Source organism: Notolepis coatsorum (assembly GCF_963971535.1).
Source record: "Notolepis coatsorum genome assembly, chromosome: 2".
Taxonomy (NCBI): Eukaryota; Metazoa; Chordata; class Actinopteri; order Aulopiformes; family Paralepididae; genus Notolepis; species Notolepis coatsorum.
The window spans coordinates 94,425,769-94,451,632 of NC_140166.1; the positions used below are offsets into that span (position 1 = coordinate 94,425,769).

Genomic DNA, 25,864 nt, shown 5'->3' on the forward strand with positions numbered 1-25,864 from the left:
CCATTTTGGGTCGGCCGTTCATGCCGGCCAGCGAGCCGGATGTCGGGATATTTTGTCAGCACAATAGCTACCAAGCTAAGCTATGTTAGCTACTAACGTTATAAACACAATATGTGTACAACGACACAATGATTTACATTATTACAAATATGGTAACGTGGTTGTGGCTTTAGAGATGGGTGGCTATAATCACGGAGCAATAGTGTTAGGTGAAACAGATACATTTTCATTCGGCTAGTAGTAGCAAGCATATATCAGTGCCATGCCACTAGCTGTGTGTGACTCTCAGCGCCCCCTGGTGCCCTGCACCTGTTGTGACGATCATTTCGATTACATATGAACCATTGATTAAAATATGCACGTGCGGTGATTGTGTTGGGCAGACAAAATGTTTGATAAAAACGCTAAAACTGGGTCAATTTCAATACTTTTTTTCCCCATTCTTCATGAAAGTCACTGTTGGCCTAGTCCACATTGTTTATTGAACAAAAATACAACAGAAGGTTTTGTAGATACAGTACTGAATTCTGCCATCCGGACGCATGCAATTTGAAATATGATTATAGAATATAAAATATCAGGCCTAAAATGGTTATGCGGTTAAAATGCGATTAATTAGATAAATTTTTTTAATTGCCTGACGGCACTAGAAATAACCTTTTTTGAAGTTTATTTGTGCTTCACTTCCACTTATTTTGTCTCAACAGTTTGGATTGCAGTTCCGCTTCATCAGTTGCAACATTTAGCCTATCTGCAGATTTAGGACAGGTTATATACACATGCACACACACAGAACTTCCTGGAATTGTTAGATGTAACATGAGATTTGAGGGAATACTTAACTTCTGAAAAATGCCTGGTCATACATGTAAATGTAAGTCCTGTGGCCTGTCATTCAAATCGCTTAAACGTTATGTTGACCATCAGTTACTTCATAGACATGAAGCAAACAAGCAATTCCCTTGTGGTGTGGCTGACTGCAAACATCAGTTTCTGAAGTATACTGCTTTGAAAAAACATATGTACCGTGACCACAGGACCATCTCTGCTTCACAAAGAAATGATATAGGATGTTCATTCAAATGCGAGGCCGCAAGTTGTCAGGAGCAATATACTAATCTCAGGGATGTCATTGCACATCTAAAATTGCATATATTGAAAAAAGAGACAGTAAAATGTCCATTTGCAAATTGTGACAAAACCTATAAAGTAAAATCATCATTCACTAGCCATATCGCACGGTTGCATATTAATCAAACAGAGTTGTTTGTAACCCCTGGCCCTACACAATCGCAGTCTACTCAGGATTCCGCTGAGGTGCAAAGGGATTTAGATGAAAGTCATGTAGCAAGTTCATCTGACGACATGCCAGATGACACTGAAATGAGAGCCCTGTATCAAAAAAATCTATGCCTTTTTTACATGCGTCTGCAGGCTAAATGCCTCATTCCATCATCAACAATACAGATTATTGTTGAAGAAATTGACAGTTTGAATGATGCGTGTCATCGGTACACTAAGAAGGAATTCAAAAAGTTAATGGGAGCTAAAACAAACTTGTCTGAGACTGATATTGACAGTGTTTTGAGTATTTTGGGAGAAGCAGATTTGCATTCGCTGTGCAGCTCTCACCTTTCCACTGGGCACAGAAGAAAGATGTTCTTCCAAAATAACTTTTCATATGTGCACCCACAGGCTATTTATCTTGGCACAGACGAGAATAGAAGGGAGTGCTATGCACAATATATCCCACTTCAGGATACTTTACGATCCATGTTAAAAGACCCAGTTGTGTGGCAACAGTGTGTGAAGCCACAAAATAATGCTGCTTCTACTAATGTGTTCACTGATATTTGCGATGGATCTGTTTTCAAGTCCAACGACTTATTCATGGAGCCAGGTATAAGCTTAAAGCTTATCTTGTACCAGGATGCATTTGAGGTAGTGAACCCTCTTGGATCATCAAAGAAGAAGCACAAAATTGTAGGAGTTTACTTTACACTTGCCAACTTCGAGGCCATCTATCGTTCTAGTGTTGACAACTTGCAGCTTTTGCTTCTGTGTCCTGAGAGGTACTTTAAGTACTTTGCACATGAAAAGTTGTTTGCACGGATGCTGTCAGATATTAGAGAACTTGAGAGGCATGGACTGGTCACTTCATCTGGCCAGGTGGTGCGGGCAACAGTCATATGTATTCTGGGGGACAATTTAGGCTCTCACTCGATCGGTGGCTTTACTGAGAATTTCAGTACTGCAAGTCACTGCTGCAGGTATTGCTTAGTCCCTACAAATAAAATGGACAACCCGACAGACCGGTTTCCGGTAAGAACAGTTGAGACCTACAAGGAAGCACTGCGACAACTACAGGACTCTGAGGCAACACATGTAAAGGGACTCAAGTTTGACTCTGTTTTCAACTCTCTTAAGTATTTCCATGTATGCCAGCCAGGGCTCCCACCATGCATAGGCCATGACTTGTTTGAAGGCGTAGTAGCCTATGACCTTACCCTTTACTTGAGGTATTTTGTAAAGGTGAAGAAATGGTTCACATACACACAGCTGAACCGACGAATCGCACAGTTCAAATATGTGGGTTCTGATGCTGGTTCTGCTCCTTGTGAAGTAAGTATAAGTGGTATGAAGATTGGTGGTCAGGCGGCTGAGAATTGGTGTCTTTTGAGACTTCTACCAGTGATTATTGGGGATAAGATGTCGGATACTAAGGATCCAGTGTGGCAGTTACTGATCTTGCTGAAAGAGCTTTGTGAGTTGGTCTGTGCCCCCAAGATATCTGTACCTCAAATCTGTTTCCTCAATGTTCAGATTCAAGATTATCTTGAAACAAGGAAACAACTATTTCCCACAGAGAAACTCAAACCAAAACATCACTACCTCGTCCACTATCCCTCTTTGATCGTGAAACTTGGTCCGCTCATACGGTTGTGGACGATGAGGTTTGAGAGCAAACACTCATACTTCAAAAGATGCATAAGGAGGACACAGAACTTCAAAAATGTGTGTAAGACACTTGCAAACAATCATCAGCTGCTTCAGTCATATCTGAACTCCAGCTCTTTCTTTCCTGCAACTTTGCAAGTAAAAAACATGTTTCCTTACCACACTGACTTGTACAGTGACCAAGTGCGTGATGCGGTTAAAGCAAGCTCGCTCCCACATCCTGAGTTGGTGTCCACAGAAGTGCAGTGGAAGGGTACCCTGTATAGGAAAGGCTATTTTCTATGCATTAAGAATGAAGAGTCAGTGGAATTTGGACAAATTGAGCTCATTCTGATGAAGGAAAACAAGTGTGTGTACTTCCTGGTGATACCACACTCGTCATCCTATCTGGCAGAGTATGGCCTCTATAACCTTGGAGAAGCAGCTAGACAAATGGTTTGCATCAATGCTGAACAGTGTTTGGACTTTTATCCACTAGCTGCATATAGTCTATGTGGAATGACAGTCCTGTCCCTTAAACACAGTGTTCTGGATCAGTAGCTTACTGAATTCGCTACTGACGATATATGGGGTGGCTGATTAGTTGGGGAGGGGATGGGAATCTCAGTTATATTTGATCTTGATTCTTGGGAGTAATGATTTGATTCATAATTGATTGGGTACATACATTCTAAATTCTAAATTGCTGCACGAGGCATATATAACATGTAGTATAGGCATCCAAATCATTCTCATACACACACACACACACACACACACACACACACACACACACACACACACACACACACACACACACACACACACACACACACACACACACACTGAGGACAGACTCAGGCAAAGTGGCAGGATAGGTGTCAGCAGTTGGGCGTTCAGTGTCTTCACACACTTCCACACACTGCAAGGAGGAGCTGGCATCAAACAGCTGTGCCCCTCAGCCAATGGCATCCCAGGTGAGCCAATAAAAACAGCCGTATTTATTTAGCATTGAACTACCATCCTAAACATCTTTCATTACTGTTTTTTTTTTTAATCTACTTTTTCTGCCTTTTCTGTGATTTTTCTCCCCATCCCAATTTACCTCTTGTGCCAATTCTCCCTCCCCTGTCCTGATTGTTGCTTGCATATGCCCCCCACTGGTCGGTTGTAGGGAGGATCGAAGCCTTGCATCACATGTCCCCTCTGATACATGTGGAGGCAGCCTGTCGCATCTTTTCACCTGCTAGCTTTTAGCTAAATCTGGGCTCAAGCTGTGTTTATCTTTCTTTGTAGTCATGGGTGACCTGGCCAGTTACATAAATGCCGTGCTTCCAGGCTCTGGACTACAACCTTTACTACTGGATTTACTTGACGGCCTCGGAGTGACTAGTGTGGACGATCTACAGTTTTTGCAACCGCATGAACTTGAAGGTGTACTGAAGCCGGTGGAATCCAGAAAGTTACTTGCTCATGCCAAGCGTAAGTGAAACATTGACTGTCACTCTATTTGAGCATGTCTTCATTTTTATATAGTAGAGTGTATGTCAAACTGACTTTTGTTTAACAAAATGGGATTAATAAAGTATCTATCTTTAGGTTACAACCGCAGAGAATCGGAAGAAGATTCCAGTAGCCCGTCTACAGCCTTTCCTGCCAGTTCAGGCATTTTTTCTTCTAGCGGCAGTAAGTAAAACCATTGTGCACACTTTCCTTTCAAATGACAATACTTGAGAGGTCTGTTACGACCAGAAAGGAGATTGCACTGTGCTCATTACATAATTAGCTGCTGCCTTAATGAGGTACACATGGAATGAGTTCAAGTATTAGGGTTCTAATGGGTTCTCCTATTAAGGGGGGGGGGGGTAGGCTCCCAGATATACACAGTACATTTCACAGAGTAAATTTTACTCAAACTGAGTAAATTGTACTCAAACTGAGTACATTTTACTCAAACTGGTTTGGGTAAAATCTTACTCAGTTTGAGTCAAATGTACTCAGTTTGAGTAGAATTTACTCTGTGAAATGTACTGTGTACTTTTTTTTTTGTTATAACCTCTGCATTTGTCATGTCTCGATGGTAATCAATAAATTATGATGTCAAATCAAAATCCATAATGGATAAGGGGTCAGGGGAAGATTTACCTCCACCCAATCAAAACTCAAACCAGCAGGTTTAATTGGACGGCCTAGTTGTGCGTCAGAAGCCGAACCAGAATGCACCTATCATCATAATCTATTGATTACCATCGAGACATTATGACAAATGCAGAGATTATAATAAAAAGTACATAGAAATCTGGGAGCCTACCCCCCTTAAATACACTGATTTAAGCTTCAAATTTGAGTTTCATATTGTGGGCTCAATTTGTTGCCGTCTTCACTGTTAACATCCAACCATGGTCACACTGAGTAGTGTACTTGCAGAGGTGGTGGTCCAAACAATATGATAATACTCCTCTGTGCCTGTTTTGAAAATAACGTTATCATTCACTACCATTTTGGACCCCTCTACAGACTTTCCCAACAACACTCCAGACAGAAATGCGGATGCGCTGTTTGACTCCTGCTCGCCTACAAGCTCCTTGTCACCTCCGTTCACGCCAAGACTATGCCCCATCACAAATAAACGTGCGTACATTTACCATGTATACTGTTGGGGATGTTGAATTCAATTGGTAAATGGTCGGCCCAAAACTGTTCTTACTGACTATGTAAATGTGTTTAAAAAGAAAATAAACACCTGTCATACAGAATGGCACTATTCTAAAATGGTTCAATGTATGTTAAAAAACAACACATGAATTGAAAGCAGACATTCTGAACTTTTACCTCATAGTTCATTGTTTCATTTAAAATATAAATGATATTGTCTCAGAGGCAAAACAACCAATCTCTCATATCTGTGCTAATTATGGCTTACTGTATTCCAGGTCTGCCGATGTCCTCATTGTCCTCCACCAATGAGTGCTCCATCAGCCGTGAGAAGGGAACAGCAGCACTGGACAATAACTGGCACTTCAGTTTCAAGATACAGTGGAACATCATGCCGTCGAATATACAAAAAATATTGGAGAATAAAGAGCGGCCAACGGCGAGGGATAGAAGAGAAATAGTCAGGTTGATTTCCGCAGAAATCCTGGTTGTCTGCAAACATCCTCAAAAGAAACATTTGAATGAAATTGCCCGCAAGATGGTACAAGAGTATCCTAAGTCATTCAAGGATGTGATTGAGGATCAAGTCATAGGTAGTGGCTACGATGCTCTAGCAAAACAACTACAATGCAGAGTGGACAACCACAAAAGGATAGGTCCACCAACGACGACTCCCAGCAGTGTTGACAAGGGAAAGACACGAAGGAAAATGTCTTATGGATGTGTGAACCCAGAACCTCAACTGCGTGCTGCAAATGATGAATCACAGACGAAGATGAAAGAGGACCTACATAAAATGTTTGAGGAAAATGAGAAAGATGAGAAGAAAATAGAAGCATTGATGACTAACACGTTTGCCTCCCAGAGAAGAGATGTCCTAGATGAGAAAGACACACGGACTTTGAAAAAAGAATGGCCCTATCTTTTCAACACAACTGGCTTGAAGGCTCATTTCAATGAACTGACTGGGGTCCAGATAAATGAAGAATTCCAAGAGGCCATGAATGTAAAATACAAAAGAGTCCTGGGATTTTTCAAGTGTCTGCGCCCAGAAAGAGATAGTGTTGCAGGAAAACTCCAACCTCAAATCCAGGCTGCGGGTTGTGATGACTCCGTTGGGACTGTCTTACTGCTTTTAGCTCACTTCAAAGAAGACCAAAACAAGATGCTCATAAATGTTGACGATACCGATCTTGCAGCAGATGTGAACTCTCAGGATCTTCCCACAACCCCATGCATATTGCTGTGTGGTAAGTTAAGTAAAGGATAATGTATAGCTATACTCTGTCATTGTCGCAAAATAATTGACAGACACTGCGTTCTGGAACACCGAGGCACAGCCGAGGTGTTCTAAACCCAGTGAAGGTCAATTATTTTGCGACATTGACAGAGTATAGCTATACATTATCCCGCTTATTACATGGCTAACTTACTAACAATATACCTAATTCATTTTACACCATCGACAAGATGAGATCAAATGCAGACTCAGTTGTTCTGTGGCTCCTCTGTCATCGCCGGCACCCGGCAGGTGTGTGGACTTGATTGCACTGATGTAGTGCAGTTGTGCATAATGGTAATGCTTAGCTTTCGTGACTGCGATCAAAATGCTTGATTGTGATTGGTCAATAGCGCTCTGTTGCCCCTGACAGCGGTCATTATTGCGCGTTGCCCATGACAGCGGTGAATTATCGAAAAATAAATGTTTTTTTTTATCTACTTTTTCTCCCCATTTTTCAATTTTTCTCCCGTCCCCAATTTCGTATTGTCCAATTACCCTACCCTTCCCCCTACCCTCCCCTGTCTCGAACGCTGTTAGGCCATGCCTCCCACAAGCCGGCTGCAATGTGGACAAAGCCTTGCATCACGTGTCCCCTCCGGTACTCAAGGAGGCAGCCGTCGCATCTTTTCACCTGCACAGCGTGATCTCTCAGCGGCGAGGGTCTGCGTGGGAGAGACACGCCGCCCTCGTTGCTTCCTGATTCTACTGCGCAGGCGCACCAACCGACCTGTAGGAGTCGCTGTCCACAACGTCCAATCCCCACCCACCAGCTTCCCACCCCCTAATACTGCCAATTGTATTAGTATGAACAACCAGCCAAGCTGGTAGCAACGCCGAGAGCTGGGCTCGAACCCAGCATCTCCTGCATTGGTGGCAAACGCCTTGCCCACTGCGCCACCTAGCCGCCCGCATTTTGGCTAATGTTAAAACTTGTCAGCTCAGTTTTGTCTATTTTTCTGTGTGTGTGTGTGTGTGCGCGTGTGTCTGTCATACCTTCACAGGACAAAGCCCACTGACTGCATCTGTCTTCATGGTAGCAGTGGACCAGGTGGTGGTCAATGATGGAGTCTCAACGTTCACTGAAGCGGTCAATGCCATGTTCATGATCTATTATGCCCTCAACATCGACTATCCTGTAGAGCTGGGTGCAACAATGGAGTTTCTTCAAAGGTAATTGTATATTTTTTTCATCTTTTTATTCATTTACCAGCATAATGAACTTTTTTTTTTTTTTTTTTTTTTTATCTTTTTCTCCCTCCATTTTCCTCCGATTTTCTCCCATCCCAATGTTAGTCGTATGCCAATTCCCAGTCCCTTCCTGGTCGCTGCGCACTTACCCCCCACAGTCAGATCATCTGGGAGAGTGGAGGCTACCACGTGCTTCCTCCGACACACGTCCAGCCAATCACCGCTTCTTTTCACCTGGCAGCGCGGATTCTCATCGAGAGGGCGTAGCGTGTGGGAGGATCACACTATCCCCCTCAAGTCCTATCCGCGCTTAGCAGGCGCCCCGACCGAACTGTAGGAGTCGCTGTTTACAACGACCCGGACCCACCCCGCCAGCTTCTCCCACCCTCTAATACAGCCAATTGTATTAGTGCAGACGGCCAGCCAAGCTGGTGACAACCCCGGAGCTGTGAGCTGGATTCGAACAGGCGAATCCAGCTCACAGCTCCGGGGTTGGTGACGAACGCAATCTCCGCTCGGCCACCTAACCGCAGCATAATGAACTTTTAATCATAAAGTCCTTGTAGCAGTTTGAGAGTGAATCAATGCAGTGCAGAAGGCAGGGCATGAGTGACAGAGCCCATTCTTTCAAACATTCATTGAGAGCAGCACACACATAGGCTATAGCAGTATCACGGTATGCAGCCAAGGCCCACCAATGTGAGAATGAACGGAATTGTGTAAATGTACACCATTTGATAACGATGTCAATCCTTTTATGTACCACTCCTCTACAGATGCATGTTCAAGATAAATCCGGACAAGGGCCCAAAAGTCCACAAACAAGGCAATAAGAAGTGTCTCGCAGTCAATCCCAAGGTCCTGTCACTCATATCGAAGATATCAGAGCATGACTGGCTGGAATGACTGGTGAGTTTGCTGTTAATTCATTTGATTACTTGTGATTTATTTCATGTCCCTTTTTTCAAAACTATTTGGCAGGTGATCGGATCAACCTCTATTCAGGTAAATCTAATTCTTTCCACCACAAGGTCGGGAGTAAAGCGAATACAGTTTCCACAGGAAAAAAAACCTTCAGTGCTGTTCTTTGCTCTTCCAATTAAGAAACTCATTTCATTTCAGATATAACTAATGTTAATAGCAGCATCTACGCTAACCTCCGCCATTGGTGTTTTGAAATGAACAGTTGCTTCTCACTGTTGTCACACCTAAACCACCTCTTCTCGTAGATTACAAACTTCTCTCTATGGAGATTTGCCAGAATGATGTGGGCAGTGAAACGTGAGCTCACAAGATTAGAATGGTCTCATGTCCAAATTCTGAAGATTTGGACATCAATCTGATGCAATTTCTTCTTTATTTCTCCATGAGGTTGATTGAAATAGTATTTCTGTTTGTGTGTATTACAGATAATCCAGAGCCATCAGGACTAAAATGAAGCGAAACAAGATACAGCAGCACTGGAAGAAAGAGGATGAATAACATTCTTGTTTTCAGTTCAGTTAATTTTTATATTGGACACATGACAATGGTCATAAATCGCAAGTTTTACCAGCTGCTGTTGCAGCATTGTCCGAAAAGGGCTAGGGAGAAGCACTATATAGCTTGCCGGGCCTACGCCTGAAGACTCCCATTTTTTATACACATATATACCTGCACATATTCATACATGATACATATTCATACATGATGTTTATAGCATTGTTCTGTATATACTGTATACATACACATATACACACACGCATATATATTTATCCCATAAATACTGTATCATATTATAAATAATAAGCTGTACACCAACTGGGGTGCTCTTTGCCATGGATATGTATGTGTGTGTATGTATATATATATATATATATATATATATATATATATATATATATATATATATATATATATATATATATATATCCATACACACATGGCAAAGAGCACCCCATAGTTGGTATACACAGCTTATTTACAATATGATTAATAAATTAGTGTTGGCATGTATATAAAGTGATATACAGTACATATACACATTATAGTATATTATGGTTGAGCACTTTGGTTCCGCACGGACGTTTACACTGTTATAGAATACAGCACTGACCATCACCAACCGTAACTTAGGGGTTAGAGTTAGAGGTGGTCTAGGTCTGGTTAGGGGTTAGAGTCAGAGGTGGTCTAGGTCTGGTTAATAGAGGCCATAACCAGACCTAGACCACCTCTAACTCTAACCCCTAACCAGACCTAGACCACCTCTAACTCTAACCACTAACCAGACCTCTTCCATGTGGCACTTTAACAGTACACTGACCTCAGAATGTATATTTTTATGCAAGCAGATTGCAATCAGTGTGTACTACTAGTACTACTGTATTTAGTTTACAGTATCATGTTGTTATAGAATAAACCGCTGCCAGCAGCAGCCCAGCACTGACCAATGACCATCACCAAACTTAACTTAGGTGTTAGAGTCAGAGCCTAGGTGGTCTAGGTCTGGTTAGGGGTTAGAGTCAGAGGTGGTCTAGGTCTGGTTAATAGAGGCCATAACCAGACCTAGACCACCTCTAACTCTAACCCCTAACCAGACCTAGACCACCTCTAACTCTAACCACTAACCAGACCTCTTCCATGTGGCACTTTAACAGTACACTGACATCAGAATGTATGTTTTTATGCAAGCAGATTACAATCAGTGTGTACTACTGTGTTTAGTTTACAGTATCATGTTGTTATAGAATAAACCGCTGCCAGCAGCAGCCCAGCACTGACCAATGACCATCACCAAACTTAACTTGGGGGTTAGAGTAAGAGCCTAGGTGGTCTAGGTCTGGTTAGGGGTTAGAGTCAGAGAGGTGGTCTTGGTCTGGTTAGGGGTTAGAGTCAGAGGTGGTCTAGGTCTGGTTAATAGAGGCCATAACCAGACCTCTAGACCATCTCTAACTCTAACCCCTAACCAAACCTAGACCACCTCTAAATCTAACCCCTAACCAGACCTTCCATCACCATGTGGCACTTTACACAACAACCTCAAAATGTGATTTATCATTTTATGTTTATGCAAGCAGATTGCAATCAGATTGCTACTGTGTGTACTATACACTATTGTACTGTACTATTATCTACTCAAGTTCAACTACTACTGTGTTTGTTTGTTTACAAAACACAGTATCCTGTTAGTGTTGTTGACACTGTTACACTGGCTGCTGTTACTGTTATTTAATATTTTCAAATAAATCGCTGCCAGGTGAGCAAGGCCAGACATAATGTGACTGTCTTATTAAGTTATTTCTCCATTCACAGATCGACAGTGAGTGCTGCACCCTTCCTGTTTATTACTTGTGCCGCCGACTCAGATTCCCCTATAGGTTAAAAAATAAATACGCAATTTAAATCAGAATATGTTCCATGTTGACTATTTCTGACTTCTGCCAAGTTTTTTTCCATTGACTAAAAATAGACAAAAATGTCATCCGTTTACTAAAATGCTCAGACATTTTAGTTGACTAAAACTGACTAAACGAAAAAAATAAATGAAAATGACTAAATATGATAAACGAAAAAGGAGCACTTGACACATTACTAAGACTAAAACTAAAATGAAAATAGCTGCCAAAATGAACACTGGTTTACAGTGACATTCCATATAAATGTTGTGATTTCCATATAAAATGTTGTGCTAATAAATACCGCTCTCCTTCGAGACACCACCGCCGACTCATCTCTCAGCACTATACAATATTATGCTAGATATAGTCGTTTCCTTTTCACCATTGGCAGATTATCATCCACATTGGAGAATAGAGCTTTTAAATGCTTATTTCTACTTTTGACACATTAACTGTACTGACTTTTACAAGGTATATCAACTGTATATATCAACTGTATGTACTCCAAATATACTGAGAAGAGTGCTTGCTTGTGGGTTGTTGAACTGGAGTGCAGCTGAGACCATGCAAAATGAATACTTAACCCATTTAGACATAAAACGCCTGCTAAAAACTCCTATTAAAACCTATGCAATTAGGTTTTTTTGGAAAGATTTTCAGAATTGTCAGTTAATAAAACCTTTTATATCAGCCTCTGGAGCAGATTGAAACATGAAATGAAAACCGATAGATTAGAACTTGGGCTTTTATTTGAACATCATTCATTTTCCCTAATGTGCATTGACATTTAAAAAAGAAAAATTTCTTGTCCAGATACTTTTAAAGGGATTTCAAATAATAGGTCATTTGAATGTAATTTTGAATTTGTATACAGCAGTTGGGCTGTAAAAATACAGAGAATATATAGCAAATATCTGTAAAAAAAAATTCACTGCTGAACTTTGTGTTCTGTCACTTAATTGAAGGAGTTTGATTGTAATCATTTTGGAAAAACCTGTAGAATAACAGTGTTTCACTGCTGAACGAAGTTCTGTCACTTAATTGAATGAGTTTGATTGTAATAATTATGGGGAAACCTGTAAAATAACAGTGTTTCACTGCTGAACTTAAGTTATGTCACTTAATTGAAGGTGTTTCATCGTAAATGTAGGAAAAACCTGTGAAATAACAGTGTTTCACTGCTGAACTTTAAGTTCTGTCACTTAATTGAAGGAGTTTGATTGTAATCATTTTGGAAAAACCTGTAGAATAACAGTGTTTCACTGCTGAACGAAGTTCTGTCACTTAATTGAATGAGTTTGATTGTAATAATTATGGGGAAACCTGTAAAATAACAGTGTTTCACTGCTGAACTTAAGTTATGTCACTTAATTGAAGGTGTTTGATCGTAATAATTTAGGAAAATACTGTCAAAAGACAGTATTTCACTGCTGAACTTTTAGTTATGTCACTTAATTGAAGGTGTTTCATCATAAATGTAGGAAAAACCTGCCAAATAACAGCGTTTCACTGCTGAACGAAGTTCTGTCACTTAATTGAAGGAGTTTGATTGTAATAATTATGGGGAAACCTGTAAAATAACAGTGTTTCACTGCTGAACTTAAGTTATGTCACTTAATTGAAGGTGTTTCATCGTAAATGTAGGAAAAACCTGTGAAATAACAGTGTTTCACTGCTGAACTTTAAGTTCTGTCACTTAATTGAAGGTGTTTGATTGTAATAATTTAGGAAAATACTGTCAAATGACAGTATTTCACTGCTGAACTTTTAGTTATGTCACTTAATTGAAGGTGTTTCATCATAAATGTAGGAAAAACCTGCCAAATAACAGCGTTTCACTGCTGAACGAAGTTCTGTCACTTAATTGAAGGAGTTTGATTGTAATAATTATGGGGAAACCTGTAAAATAACAGTGTTTCACTGCTGAACTTAAGTTATGTCACTTAATTGAAGGTGTTTCATCGTAAATGTAGGAAAAACCTGTGAAATAACAGTGTTTATACAACGGCATGCAAATTTCTCGATTCTGATTGGCCATTCACACGTCTTTATTGGTAACAATCCACGGTCCTGGGCTCAGGACCCGCCCACAACCAAATCACATAACCCTCCCCGGCTCACTCCGGGAGAAAACAGGATCGCGGAGAACAAATGGTTATGTTGAAAGCACCATAACGACTAAATATGAAGCGATTCTGTCAAGGGGAATGTGTTAGTATTTTAAACAATGTTGGATGATGTAATTGATGGGTCTTGACTCAATCTAGAACAAAAGAAAAATCGCGGATTGATTGATAGATTAATTGATTGATTTAAATTTCTTCCTTCCTACTTTCCGACTGCAGCGTTCTCTCTCACACTGTCCGACGCTGGCGTACCCACAAACACACACATACACACACACACACACACACACACACACACACACACACACATACACACACACACACACACACGCACACACACACTGTGACACACACACACACACACACACACACACACACGCACACACACACACACACACTCCTGTCTGCAACAGCGGGGGAGTCAGACTGAGAGAGAAGCAGCGCTGTTTTAAGTGAGCATGGTCTATTGAATTGATTGATTGGTTGATTGCTAATTGTATTACTGTACCCCTGGTTTCCAACTGGTTAAGTTTAGGCTAAAAGAAATAAATAAAAAAATAGGGCGAAGAAAACGTTTTTTTCCTATAGGGCAAAGAAAACGTTTTAATAAATTTTCAATCAATCATTCCAATAATACACAGTTGGATGTGTTAGTTGGTTGGATGCACTTCAAGCTGCTTCCACATGAGGCAACTTCTCTCAATCATTCCAATAATACACAGTTGGATGTGTTAGTTTGGTTGGATGCACTTCAAGCTGCTTCCACATGGAGTTGTGGGAACTACTTTTTCTGGCGGATGGTTTTTTCAATAAATCTTCGATTAATGTGTGTTTATTGTATAGAAATAAGGTTGGATGAATCTGGCAGTTGTATAAAAGCTTTACACCATGTGCAGTCGTGATTTGTGACCAATAAACCATGCCTAGGGGGGTCTAACGACCCTCGGCTGCGCCTCGGGCCTAACAACCACCCCTAGGCATGGTTTATTGGTCACAAACCACTCCTGCGTGTGATGTAATGCTTAATTCACTGCTGAACGAAGTTCTGTCACTTAAGGGGAGACACTGCAGGTGAATAGGGTAAAATAATTAACTAATAGATATCACAATGAAACTTCCCCAGTTGATTACTTATATTAAGACAAGACTTTTTTGTATTACAAGTTTTCTGAAATTGTATGTTTAAATATGCAAATGAGGCATAATCTACTTAAATATGCACAAATTTGCATATAATTCCAGGACAGAAATCTGAACATTGGATAAAGCCATTTTCAAAATTATAGTTTCATTTTGTTGACATATTAGAGCCAAAGGTTATTACAGAGGGGATTTTGGATATCTCTTTTTATCACTCCATAAATCAGAAAATACTCCATTCAGTCCATTTTTATGGTAAAATTCCATATTTCGCCATGTTTTTAGGAATGAAATGTGATATAAATCAGGGTATGAATGCGATATCAACAAACCCTTCTGTAAATACCTTCAGAACATATATATGAATAGAACTGGAGGGTTTGGTGTATGTAAGTGCTACTGAAGTGGAGATTTCTGGCTCAGAGTATGAGGAAAAACTCTTAAAACTCATTTTTGGGAAAACGCCTTCAAAGTTTTGTATTGTAAAATGCCATACTTTTTTTTTTAAACAGATATTTACAAACACAATACCTAATCAAACCATTAGTAATAGACAACCTAAACACATGCCTGATAACTGAATAATAATAATAATGATGTTATTGAACTGAACAGAACTACACACAGGCTACAAACAGTGTAGTACAGTGTAGTACCCCCTAATAGGCAAAACATATTTGAATAGATATCACTATGAAACTTTCCCAATTTGTTATGTACATATAAACTAAGAAAAAATATATTGCAAGTTTTCTGAAATTTATGTTTATATATGCAAATGAGGCACTTCCCCATTAAATATGTGCAAATTTATGGATGCAATAAGGCAAAATGATGTAAAATAAACAACTAAATGTGTGTTATTGACGTTTTATTGTCACTAGTTTCATAGAAGACATGTTTAGGAAGCAAAATATAACAAAATCTCAAAATCAACAAAAAAAGTATATTTGACTATTCACCTGCAGTGTCTCGCCTTAATTGAAGGAGTTTGATTGTAATAATTATGGGGAAACCTGTAAAATAACAGTGTTTCACTGCTGAACTTAAGTTATGTCACTTAATTGAAGGTGTTTCATCGTAAATGTAGGAAAAACCTGTGAAATAACAGTGTTTCACTGCTGAACTTTAAGTTCTGTCACTTAATTGAAGGAGTTTGATCGTAATAATTTAGGAAAATACTGTCAAATGACAGTATTTCACTGCTGAACTTTTAGTTATGTCACTTAATTGAAGGTGTTTCATCATAAATGTAGGAAAAACCTGCCAAATAACAGCGTTTCACTGCTGAACGAAGTTCTGTCACTTAATTGAAGGAGTTTGATTGTAATAATTATGGGGAAACCTGTAAAATAACAGTATTTCACTGCTGAACTTTTAGTTATGTCACTTAATTGAAGGTGTTTCATCATAAATGTAGGAAAAACCTGTGAAATAACAGTGTTTCACTGCTGAACTTTAAGTTCTGTCACTTTATTGAAGGAGTTTGATCGTATTTTTTTTAAATACTGAAAGTTGCCTTATTTTCACATTCAGTAAAATGATGAGTATCTTATGTGTTTTTACATACAATTCAATGTAATTTAACATTCAACACAATTAAGCAAATACATGTATTTAAAAAGAATTACCTGTAGAATAACTGAAGGTTTTTACTGTTTTTTAATTATATTATTCTCTTTTTTAACATTATTTAACATTACATTTAAAGTTTAACAGCAAAAAAACAGAAAGTTGCCTTATTTTCACATACAGTAAAATGATGTATATTCTAGGTGTTTTACATGTAATTTAACATTCAAGACAATTAAGCAATGGAATAATCCTGTAAAAAAAAGATAATTTCTTATTAAATCAATCTACAGATTACAACCTTTATTTAATGGTTAATATTTGTATTAAAGGTTATTTACTGTATTTTTATGGAATTTCCTGTATTTTTATGGGATTTACACTTAAAGTAGAAAAACAAAAGTAATCTGTAAAATAATACATTGAAAGTCCTGTAAAAATAATTTTTTTTTTAAGAGTGTAGCGTATTTTGCCGATGGTGCACGCTGATCTAGTGCCTCTGTGGCTCTGCTGGTTTGTCACGGTGAGATTCATGTGGCGGAACTTTGGTGTATGTGTGTGTGCTCTGATGAATGAGAACTGCTGTCTTGTCCCGTTGTGTGCATAGGTATCTATATAGAACACTAGATAGCTTACCCGCGCTGCCGGCCAATGTAGAGCGACGTCGTCGTAGGGCGTCCATCTTGCTCGAGGCAGCTCAGCTACTGATTACTTTTTTACTTAAAGGCTGTTTAAATTTTTTTTTTTACAAATCGCTTGAATCATAGCCACGTTAATAATGCTTGTAATAAACCAACCCGTTTGTAAATCCGTCAATATTTCAGCGAATTATGAGTATTTTTGTCTGTGCAGCTCACTCACCCTCACTCAAGGCTGACTCGAGCAAGATGGCGGCGGTTCAGTGACGCTGGTGACTCCGCTTTAAGCTATCTAGTGTTCTATATAGATATCTATGGTTGTGTGTGTCTGCTCCGTGTGTGAGATGTACGGGCTTGAGTGGCTTGCGTGTGTTGCGGAGGAGGAAGTAAACATTGCCAGGCATTCTGGTAAATGTAGTCATTGTAGTTATCCCTCTTTCGCCCACTGTTAAAGGGGACATGACATGCAGGTTTGATTAGAATGTATGAAATGTATAGTGTATGTATATGCAATAGTAGTATTGATAGTAGTGATGTGACGATTCATCGATTTGCATCGGTGCGCCGGCATACACGTTCACGATGCGAGTGCACCGGTGGAATAAGTCTGCGTCGGCTACAATTCAGGCTGAACTCGCGATGCATCTTGTTGTAGCGTCTTTGCATCGGTCAAAAACCGATGCATTCATATAATTTCCTCTCATCCACTTGTCAGCAGTGCACTGTGACTGTGTGGTAAATATTGACCTTGAATTCCATAACTAATATGTGTGAATAAAAGAAATGAATACAGGGCTTAGCCAAAAATGCAGTCCAAACAAACCCCCGATCAGGGGGAAGACTGGAGTGGAGAGAACGACAGTTGCCGGTCATAAAAGGCCACAGGGGAAGTCACACCCCACAGTAAACAGGCTCACTTTAAATAGCAGAGGAACAAGTGGTATTACACTCTTGTTATGGAAGCCTGGTATATCTATCACAGATAGACAGAGTGTCAGTCTGGTGAATAAAGGTTGTGTGGTTTCATAGGATGTCTTGTATCAGTCTGAGAAAGCACTGACTGTACTTGGATGATATTAGACATCTATAGCCATATAGATTCATTTAGAGGAGATTTGGCCACACCAAGGAGGGGGGTCATCAAGACCCCCTTCTGTTCACTGAATGAAGACAACCTCAACCCCCACCCGAGGATGACGGGGGCCATCACCAGAACCCCTCTGTACTCAGCGAAAGACCACACCAACGGGGGCCACAGATAAGCCCCCTCTCTCTCTGTCCCATCACGTCGCCACAGAGGACCGCCCACAGAAGGCCGCCTGATTGGACCAACTGTATTAGTAAAATGTGATATTATTGGCCAGAAATGATAGTATATAAGAGCGAACATATTGGTAGTTCAGGAGCCCAGACCACCCAACCCAGGTCTGCGGCTCCACCCCTCCCGACCAGAGAGACTGAGCTGTTTTTGATGTAAGTAAGCCGGATGGAACCACTATGTTTGGTTAGAATAGAATGTAACTTAGAAACCAGGCTTACTTATATGCAAAAAGGGCTTACAGTATTGTCAATGTATGTTCAAATTATGTTAACGAATGACTGTTGTGTGTACCTATGTTGGGGTTTGAGATGCAAACCTTGTTGATTCCTGTACACAGCAGACATGTTAATGTTTTCTGATAAATCCTTCTATGTGAAAGGCAACCTTTTATTCACTCTTGGCCCTGGGTCAAATAAATCAGTTGAGTTGAACTACAGTTCTGGTTGTCTGGCTTACACGTTTATTCCTCATCTGCTTAAGTCAGATGAGGAGACCAACAATTCTATCACGTATGATCCCCCTCTCCTCCTTCCAGATAGCAATCTCATTGTGCTGTACAATAACCTTAGATTATTGTAGGATTATATAGGAATATACTACAACTGCACACACACACAGCAGATACTATTGCTTCGCTACTACATAAGGCGAGCGCCGCGTCACAGTTATCAACAAACAGTGGAAGTAGAGGAGACATAGAATAGAATTGACGCCAGTTAGCCGTTCAGCTAATGCTAAACTAGTGTCTAACTAACTGACTAAAGTGACTCTGCAACACCAGTACCATTAGTGAGGAGGGGGGGGTATATTGAAGACGCTTGACAACAGGGGTTCAAAGATAACTTCACATTTATTGGTTATTCGTTTCTTAATTATATCGCTTCATGCTATCCATCCAGCCTGGCTCCGTGTTGTTGAAATAATGGGGCTACGGTCGGAAAGTATAGACGCATCCTAGTGACCTAGTCTAGTGTGTGACATCATCAACTGTCGACGGCAGCTCAGACGGAAAGGGTCTCTCTCTCTCTCTCTCTCTCTCTCTCTCTCTCTCTCTCTCTCTCTCTCTCTCTCTCTCTCTCTCTCTCTCTCTCTCTCTCTCTCTCTCTCTCTCTCTCTCGTGTGTTTACTTTTTAGCTAAAGTGGATAGAAAAGACAGTTTATGCAAAAGTCTTCTTAGGCACCCAAGAGTTTTTATATAAATTGTCTTACAGTAGATTATTTTATTTTTAATAATAATATAAGCTGCATATAAGGAATACAACCAAATCCTCTGTCATACCATAAAATGTTATCATTATTTTGCATCGTGTTGAATCGCATCGTATCGCCCCGAATCACATTATGTTGAATCAAATCGTATCGAATCGTATCGTATCTCAACAGGGGGTGAATCATATCGCATCGCATCGCCCGGTGCTTCAAATGTATTGTTAATGTATCATATCGTTGCCACCGTATCGAGATGCGTATCGCATCGGCCTCAGTGAGGAGATGCACATCCCTAATTGATAGTATATTAATATATATAGATAGATTATAACTATCTATGGTCATCTGTGGAAAATACAACTACAAGCTATGGTCAACTGTGGTAATTATAAAAAGTTGTATTGTGGAAAAACATCTCAACTAGTTTGTTTAAAATAAACAAACTCTAATGACTAACCATTGAGTCATCCATTGTGTGGTGCCTGTCAGACCCTTTCGGAGGGATTCAAAGTGAACATTTTTGAAAGATCCGAACAAGCACTACATTTGTTTACCAATGATTTTAAGTGTTATTAGCAAAATATGAGTGTATAAATATCTCGGCGCATTCCGGCGGAAACCTGATGAGTTAGACGTGAGGAAATGATGCCATAATTCTTGTTTGTAGTCCTAAGAGTGAGGAGACCCAAGGCTTTTGATGGACATAGACATTTCATAAAACTACACTACCCTGTGTTTCACCTGAGAGAGCTGATCTCAGGCCGCTTCCAAGTGTTAACACTGGTGCTTCATTTGACGTGAGAATGTGATAGGAGACAGGAATAAATTGCACATTAATGAAATTGAGCGAAAACTTTTTGTTAATATTCTCATTATTTCTCAAAAAGATCCTCCCTTGTTGTTTTTGTAGCTCAACACGAATAGACAAATTACATCATAATCCTAGAAAAATACCAAATATTATCAAGTATTATCAATTAACAACATTGAATTGGAAAACCCAAATGCATTACCATTAAAGGAGCAATAGGCTGCCGTTGATTCTGGGCAGAAAATATTATAAAATCCTTAAACCGAATTCGACAACGACCTTCCCAATCAGAATGCATGCCTCCAGAGCCATGCCCACTAGGTAGCTAGCAGGCAACTATGTGTCAGGCAGCCTTTCTGTACATGCACCACTGTGTCACAAGAGGATTTGATAGACAGCTCACTCTTTCCAGTCATTTGTCGTTAATTTTATTGGATGTTGTTGTTTTAGCTCCTACCACTTACCTGAACAATGGATTTTTTACATTGCACACATCTTTGATTACATTTACAATTGATATTGATCATTGAGGTATAATAAAATAGTGCCAAAAATCAGCGGCCATATTGATCCTTTAACACATTGACCGCCAGCAGCAGGGGGCGCTGATACCCCATTTATCGCCAGGTCTTTATTCAATGGATATAGTTTTAGACTGTGACATTTGCGAGTGCTTAAAATTAGAGCTGTCAGTTTATCGCGTTAATTAGATTAATTAATTACACAGCAAATGATCGCGTTATGAAAATTAACAAAAAACATTTTACAAAACAGCACTACTTAAAATATATCTTATATTATATCTATGGGTCTAATAACGCCGTCGAGTCTCAGTGAGTCAACATGCCCGAGACAGATTGTTTTATCATCCGTACATTTCCGTTTGATACCGTTTTGAATAGAGTATGGTCTGGGTGTTTTTCAGTAATTCCAGGAAGAAAGACAAGAAAAAGGCATTTTACTGTAATCCAGTCATCACGTTGCGCTCGCCGCCCCCCCCCCCCCCCCCCCCCCCCCCCCAGGTAGCTGTGATCGGGGTAGAAATAAATGTCAGATCAGCGATCAAATTTATATATAATGTTCTTACCTTGTATCTGATGTAATGCAAAAGAGATAATCCAAATATCTGATCGCAATTCCAAATAATGCTTTGTGGAGGTCTGTACCACACTACCGACCGTTTCACAATGACGGGCGTGCAGAGTTACTGTTCAATGCCATCGTTGTATAGAACTGGCTCACCTGAGTATTTAAACCGCACCTGTTACGAACGGGGTAAGTGACTTCCAAGTTGTCGAAGAAGAACGAGACAGAGATAGGTTTACTCTTCCAAAACAGGTGTACTGTTTATTACCAGGGATAAGAGTATATGCAAATACAGTGATAAAGACGTTAGGTCAGTGCTTGTTCCATCTGTATCTTGTCCGTAGTTTAGGTGAAGCTCTAGCAAATGACAAAGGATAGAGCAAACGTTAAATAGGCACATACCAAACATTCCACGCTGTCAATGAGTGACAGCAGTCTGACAACCAATGACAGCACCCAGGTGTGACAGACAATTAGTGATGACAGCAATTCAGTGGTGACATACAAGGTGAACCCAAAACAACAGGAAGTGACCCAGGTAGACAGTAGGATACTATCCTAAGGAGGATAGGCTCCCGAACGTTACACGCACCCACCCGGCTCAGATCGGCTCCTAAAACACAACAGCCCATTTTCAATGAGATGCAATAGCTCCCCCTGGCAGTAGAGGGCGGTGTTGACCGTCTGCCAGCTCAGACAGGCTCTGAAGGGGATACCAGAGGCTGCAGCTATGAATTATGAATAGATATAGCGAATAAACGAAATAACGATCCCAAAAACGAGTTAACTCGTTTCTGGCGCTCAACGCATGGCGGCCAATAACGAGTTAACTTGTTTTTGGCGCAGAAACAGTTAACCTTAGTGTTTTGTAACAGGTTTGTTACAGTGTAAAAGACAAGATCCTTTGTGTTTACACGATTCAAAATGTCTGACGTTTCTGAGCCACGGTACATTTAGTCTTGTACTGAAACAATGAAAGAATAAAAGAAAAACACAAGGCTGGAAGTTACAATAAAGCACCGAATTCACTCCCGATTTGGGCAAATTAAAAGGAATCACAACCCGAGACATTGGGAGGCCAATGCCAGAGGCAGCGCCGGGCCAAAAATACCACGCCACCCTGCCGCCTAGTGAATGCGAATCACTCCAGGTCTCCTCCTCTGGACCCTGTGAAGAAGCGGTTGCCGGCAGCGCCGGCATGGAGAGAACAACTCCCTCATGTCGTTATTGTGAGAAAGTTGTGAATATTTTAGAGTGATCAATACTGGGGCAGGCACGTTAATGATGTAAAGGCTGAACATTGTTTGAACAGTGTCGGGTAGAGAGTCCGGTTTGTGGCCTCTCCCTGAGATCAGTATGCCCAGCTTGTTTCTCAAGCAATGTCTTAAGAGGCCTTTTACTAAATAAATATCTTGCACTGTGTGTGTGTGTGTGGGATGGCAAGTTGGAGTACAGAGCTACTGAAAAATAGAAGATGCTGTAAAAAAGACAGGATCCCAGGCACTGAAAAAGTACAAGATATGAACATATGTTGAAAAGCCTTTATTGTGGCACGGGCTACAGTTTTAAAATGTATAATAACACTCAGTTATAAGACCTTTATAATGTATTTGTAGATAATGAACTAATCATGAACAAACCATTTATATACATTCATAAATTATTATTAAATCATTTATGCCTATATTTGTATAACATTTACAAATTAGTTCTACATTATTTATAACTCTTACCTTGTATCTGATGTAATGCAAAAGAGATAATCCAAATATCTGATTGTTTGTACTTGATTTGTTCATCATTAAATAATGTTGTAATGTGTAGTAACACATTTGTAGATGCTTTGAAAAATGGATATGAAAAAACAACTATACTGTACCTCTATTTATTTGTTCATGTTCAACAAATGATTTGTAAAACATTCTTAAAATATCTATAAATCATTTGCAGATGTTATTGTGTGCCCTAATCTAAAGTGAAGACTATTCATCATTAACAAATGTCTAATTGTTTGTTTATTTGTGGACTTTTATGAATACACACAAAGTGTAACCCAGGTTTCAGATTCATAACTATTTAGTTATAGGAACATAAATAGTTAATGCCATTGAATAAGAACATAAATAGTTAATGCTATTGTGTAAGAACATAAATAGTTAATGTTATTGGGTCATATGTATATTCATATGAGATTAGCAACGTTTTGACCAAATCCTTTGAATTGCCTCACTGCCCTTTAAATTACCTCATGACGCGAGATAGGTGTCACCATAGATATATATAGAACACTAGATAGCTTGCCCGCGCTGCCGGCCAATGGAGAGCGACGTCACTGAACCGCCGCCATCTTGGGAGAGTCAGCCTTGAGTGAGAGTGAGTGAGCTGCACAGACAAAAATACTCAAAACTCGCTGAAATATTGACGGATTTACAAACGGTTTGGTTTATTACAAGCATTATTAACGTGGCTATGATTCAAGCGGTTTGTAAAAAAAAACATCTTTACATTTTTTTTATTTTATAAGTATGCAGTATCATAACTACATCTTTGATGTTTATAGCAAACCAACCCGTTTGTAAATCCGTCAATATTTCAGCGAGTTATGAGTATTTTTGTCTGTGCAGCTCACTCACTCTCACTCAAGGCTGACTCTCCCAAGATGGCGGCAGTTCAGTGACGCTGGTGACTCCGCCTTAAGCTATCTAGTGTTCTATATATATCTATGGGTGTCACGACAGCCACGCCTTGCCTTACGGCAGGTGAGCCTTGCCATACGGCAGATGAGATTACAGATTGGCAGAGACTGACGCAGCTGAATGCTGCTGGATACTGAAATGAACTAGCACCACAAAATAGTTATCAAACAGTCATAAAAGATTCCCCCAGTTACAAAACCGAAGAAGTTGTTGCAGTTAAAAAGCATACCATTTCCGGAAGCGGTTTTGGTGAGTTTCATCAATATTGTGCTGTCCATTGTCGAATGTACAAAATCGCTAGCTCAATGCTAATCAGCTAATAATGTAGCTTAATCCTGAGTCATGCTAGCGAAGCTCCAAGCTCAATTTGGTTAAATGAAAACTAGAAAGAAACCATTTCAGAAGTACTTATAATTGTATTGATATGCTGTACGATAAGAACATGGTCTATATAAATTTTGACTGCTTTTGAGAGTTAAAGGGTCAATGTACCCAGTAAGATACTTGAATCTCACTGATAACATATTGATTATAGTTGAATCACTGCTGGTTCTCCTGTAAAGAAAGATGGTTTAAAGGGTCATTTCACCTGATAAGGTATTTGCATTCCTATAACCTTGAATATTTCGATTGGTACTTTGTTCGTATTACACCTGCAAAGGAAGAGTTTAAAGGGTCATTTCTAGGGATGGGTACCTTTCACATTTGAACCGATATGGTACCGGTACCTGTGAATCGATACCGGTACCTAACGGTACCTTTTTTCTGTACTTTAGTCTCAATAAATTTAATTTACCTACCTGTGAAAAAAAATATCCAAACTTCAAATAACTACAATTTCGACAGTTTTCGGCTTGCCATTGCTCCGACTGCTTAGTTGTTGAATCAAGTCAAATACTAGGTAAGCATATATTGTGCGTGTGAACGTTGATGTGAAAAAAGATTTTATTTATTTATTTTTTTTATCTCACTTGAATCGATACTCGGTAGTACCGACGTGTTTCGGTTCGGTACCTCAAAAGTACAGAATTCGGTACCCATCCCTAGTCATTTCACCTAATAAGGTACTTCCATTCCCTGCACACTTAAAGGTTTAAATTAATATGTTTAAACACTTACCTATTGAAATGATAAACTGATATAGAGTTTACTGAACGATAAACTGTTATAGAGTTTACTGATCTGCAATTGCAGAAGAAAGATAATGAGTTACTCACGAAAAAGGGATACATCTAATGTCCAACTTTAAACCTAGCTTTTAGCTAGTGATAACCTCAGAGACGTCTGAACCGAACCAAATGTGTTGATCCAGTCAACCTAGAACCTGATATCGAACTAACCGTCCTGAAAGAAGGAGTGGTTAATGAAATAACCTAAAAGGGATACTTCACTTTACCTCACTGTATGTATTGTAATTGTCTAGCTAGCGCGCTTGTTGTGAATAAACTACCGGTCACTGTTATAACCTTGTCTTTGGTCTACTACTCCTTTAACTGTGTATATTACTCATCTCCTCATTCGAACCTAGAACTGGTCCTTGGCAAACAGCTGTTACTGTTAGTGATACAAGTGCTACAGAAGCAATTACCAACTTGTCTTTTCATGTTTAAAGGAACTTAGCTTATTTAACATCTTCCCTGGAGTTAGACAAGAAGATACATACCTTTTTTGCCTCTCTGCATGCATTAGACTTAGGGAACGCCTGGGCCGTTAGCCTAGCTTAGCTTCATCACTGTAAGTGGGTCATACATTTAACCGAGTTCCCAACAATAATAATTTATTTTTTCATGCTCTGTCATTTATCAATTATGGTGAAGTGAGTGACG

General features: G+C 39.8%; 1 pseudogene across 1 annotated transcript in view; it reads left to right on the forward strand.

Annotated features, from left to right (window-relative positions):
- The first annotated feature begins 2,709 nt into the window (after positions 1 to 2,709).
- Positions 2,710 to 25,864, forward strand: part of LOC311223467 (carbonic anhydrase 4-like) — a 143,955-nt pseudogene continuing 120,800 nt past the window's right edge. Inside the window, exon 1 of the transcript in view lies at positions 2,710 to 2,764. The product of the transcript in view is annotated as a carbonic anhydrase 4-like (transcript). The remainder of the gene's footprint in view (positions 2,765 to 25,864) is intronic.